This window comes from Notamacropus eugenii, chromosome 4 (genome assembly GCF_028372415.1).
Source record: "Notamacropus eugenii isolate mMacEug1 chromosome 4, mMacEug1.pri_v2, whole genome shotgun sequence".
NCBI classification, from domain to species: Eukaryota; Metazoa; Chordata; class Mammalia; order Diprotodontia; family Macropodidae; genus Notamacropus; species Notamacropus eugenii.
In genome coordinates, this window is record NC_092875.1 from 224,486,832 (window position 1) to 224,490,617 (window position 3,786).

The following is a 3,786-nucleotide window of genomic DNA, read 5'->3' on the forward strand; positions in this document are numbered from 1 at the left end:
TGAATGCCATCTCAGGGAGGGAAGGGGTAGATAGAGGGAAGGAGGGGGAAGGGGGGAAAAATCTAAGATATATGGAAGTGATTGTAGAACACTGAAAACAAATAAAATTTAAAAATAAATAAATAAATAATAGATTGCTTGCCTTCTTAATGAGGGTGAGTGGGGTGCAAAGAAAGGTGAGATTGTGGAACCCAAAGTTTTAAAAATAAATGTTAAAAATTATTTTTTACAAGCAACTGGGAAATAAGGTATACAGGCAATGGGGTATAGAAATCTATCTTGCCCTGCAAGAAACTGAGTGGGAGGGGATGGGAGAGGGTAAGGTGATACAGGGGAGGACAAACTGGGGAAAAGGGTAATCATAATGCAAGTCATCTTGGGGTGGGGGATGAGAGAGGAAGGGGAAAAACGTTTGTTCTAGCACAAACTTAAAGAACTCTAGATCTGTTGCATGGGGCTACAGGAGCACATAGCACATAGACACTACAGCATGGCCCCTGCCATAGCAAAGCCAAGCAAGAAGCCCCAGGTGCTCTGAAGCAGCAGCAGCACTGTAGATTCTCAAATATATCAGCCCAGGAAGGGAGACCAGTGGAAGTAAGTGAGAGAGAACTGCAGAACCCCAGGTAACTGCAGCAGCCACTCCTGAGAATATCAGCCTGCAGATTAAATGTCTGTAAGTCACCTACTTGAACTTCTGGGAGCCAAGATGGTGGAGCGATTGGTAAATGCTGTCCCTCTCCCCTTGTTGACCTTGAAAACCCCAGAAAATATTTCCTCAGGAAAAATCCTGGAACAGTGGGATCAGCCATAGGAGTAAATAGTCTCTTAGCCTATGAGGCTAGGAAAACCACTAAAGGGGTCCCTTTTGCTGTGGCTGAAGGGGACCAATGCAGGACTGGAACTGTCCCACACAGTCCACTTCAGCAAAATGAGAGGAGATCCTGAGCCCCAGGGGAGTGGAGCTGTAATCACAAACACCAGGACCCCAGTGCCTCAGCACAGCCAGGGGAACCAGTGAGCTTGCCTATGCTCTAGCTCAGGAGACTAGACTTCTTGTGGTCAGACCACTCCTTATCCACACTTAAAGCAGCTAACTCCAAGGTAACTCAAGGGAAACTCAGAAAAACTTCACCTGGCCTCTGCTTTGGCACACCAGCCAGCTCAGAACCAGGTAAATTGCAGCATTCTAGCTTCTAGCTAAAAGAACCAGAGGCCACAAGACACAAAGCTTCAAGTTCTATGCAGAAGAACCATGGGACAGAATCACCAGTAACCCAGAAGCAGAGATTCACTTTAAAAGCCAGGAAAAGGGTAATCATCATGAGTAATAAGCAAACAAGAAAAGAAAAAAACCATAGAATCTTTATATGGGGACAAGGACCAAAACGTGAATACAAAAGAGGTCAGCATTGAGACTGTAATCCCATGTGAAACTTCAGAAAGGAATATGAATGAGTCTCAAGTCCAAAGAACACTCTTGGAAGAGCTCAAGAAGGATTTCAAAAGCCAAATTAGAGAAGTAAAAGAAAAACTGGCCAATGATTTTAAAAATATGAGAAAAGAAATCATGGAAGAATTAAAAAGAAAATTGAACAAATGGAAAAGAAAGCACAAAACCTAACCGGGAAAACTGGACAAATGGAAAAGGTATTACAAAACCTAACTGGATAAAATAACTCCTTAAAAGGAATAATTGGACAGATAGAAAAACAAAAGCAAAAGTTAACTAAAGAAAACAATCTATTAAAAATTAGAATTAGTACTTCTGGGCAGTTTTCTCTGATGATTTCCTGGTCAAAGGATATGACCAGGCAATTTTCAGAGGAAGAAATTAAAGATATCTATAATCATATGAAAAAATGCTCTAAATCACTTTTGATTAGAGAGATGCATATCAAAACAACTCTGAGGTACCACATCACACCAATTAGATTGGCAAACAAGACAGAACAGGAAAATGATAAATGTTGGAGAGGATGTGGGAGAGATGGAACACTAATTCATTGTTGGTGGAGCTGTGAGCTCATGCAACCATTCTGGAGAGCAGTTTGGAACTATGCCCAAAGGGCTACAAAAATGTGCATACCCTTTGACCCAGCAATAATGCTTCTAGGACTGTATCCCCAAGAGATCATAAAAATGGGAAAGGGTCCCACATGTACAAAAATATTTATAGCAGCACTCTTTGTAGTGACCAAAAACTGCAAATCAAGGGGATGCCCATCAATTGGGGAATGGCTGAATAAATTGTGGTATATGAGTGTAATGGAATACTATTGCACCATAAGAAATGATGAACAAGAAGACTTCAGAGAAGCCTGGAAAGACTTATATGATCTGATGCTGAGTGAAAGGAGCAAAACTTTGTGTACAGCAATGGCCACAGTGTGCGAGAGCTTTTTCTGGTAGACTTGGATTTTCATAGCAATGCAAGGACGTTAAAAAAAAAAAATTCCCAAGTCTTCTAAGCAAAATGTCTTCCACATTCAGAGAAAGAACTATGGAATTCAATCACAGAATGTAGCAGATAATTTGTGTGTGTGTGTGTGTGTGTGTGTGTGTGTGTATTATGTTTTGGTTTGTTATATGATTTTTTTCTATTTATTTTAGTTCTTCTACACAGCATGACTGTAATGAAAATGTATTCAATAGGAACATATGTGTAGATCCTATAAAATTGTATGCCATCTTAGAGACGGAGGGGAGTGGTGAGGGGGTAGGTAGGGGGAAAATATCTAAGTTTTATGGTTGTGATTGTAAATGAATATATTTTTAAAAAATTAGAATTAGGCAAGTAGAAGCTAATGACCCTATGACACATCAAGAGTCAAACAGAATCTAAAGAATGAAAAAATAGATGAAAATGTAAAATATTTCATTGAAAAAACAACTGATATGGAAAACAGATCCAGGAGAGAAAATCTAAGAACTACTGGTCTTTCAGAAAGCAATGAGGAAAAAAAGAGCCTGGACAATACCTTCCAAGAAATCATCAAACAAAACTGCCCAGAGGTCCTAGATCCAGAGGGCAAAATAGTCATCAAAAGAATCTACCATTCACCTCCTAAAAGGGATCCCAAACTGAACACACCATGGAATATCATTGCCAAATTCCAGAACTCTCAAGTGAAAGAGAAAATACTGCAGACAGCCAGAAAAAAAAAAATTCAAATGTCAAGGAGCTACAGTCAAGATCACATAGGACCTTGCAGCTTCTGCATTAAAGGACTGGAGGGACTGGAATATGAAATTCCATAAGGTAAAGGAACTGGGACTAAAACCAAGTATCAATTACCTAGCAAAATTGAGCATAGTATTTCAGGTAAGGAGATGGAGATATAATGAAATAAGGGATTTCCAGATCTTCCCAATTAAAAGGCCAGAGTTCAATAGAAAATTCAGTCTTCAAACAGAAGTCTCAAGAGAGGCATAAAACAGTAAACAGGGGAAAAAACTTGTTATTCAATATGGGCAAACTGTTTACATCCCTATAAGGGAAGATGATAGTTGCTAATCTTGAGGACTGCTTATTTATTATGATACTTAAAAGGGACATAGGCAAATAGTGGGAGTGGGTATAAATTAAATGATTTGATGATGAAAATGTGATTTAAGGGTGTGAAGAGATTGTAACAGGAGATGTGAAAAGGTGGATGCAGAAAAAGATAAATTATATCACAGGAAGAGGCACAAAAACATATTACAGTACAGTGAAGGTGGGGAGGGAGATGAGCATTGGTTGAGACTTACTGTCATCTGATTTGGTTCAAGGAGGGAATAACA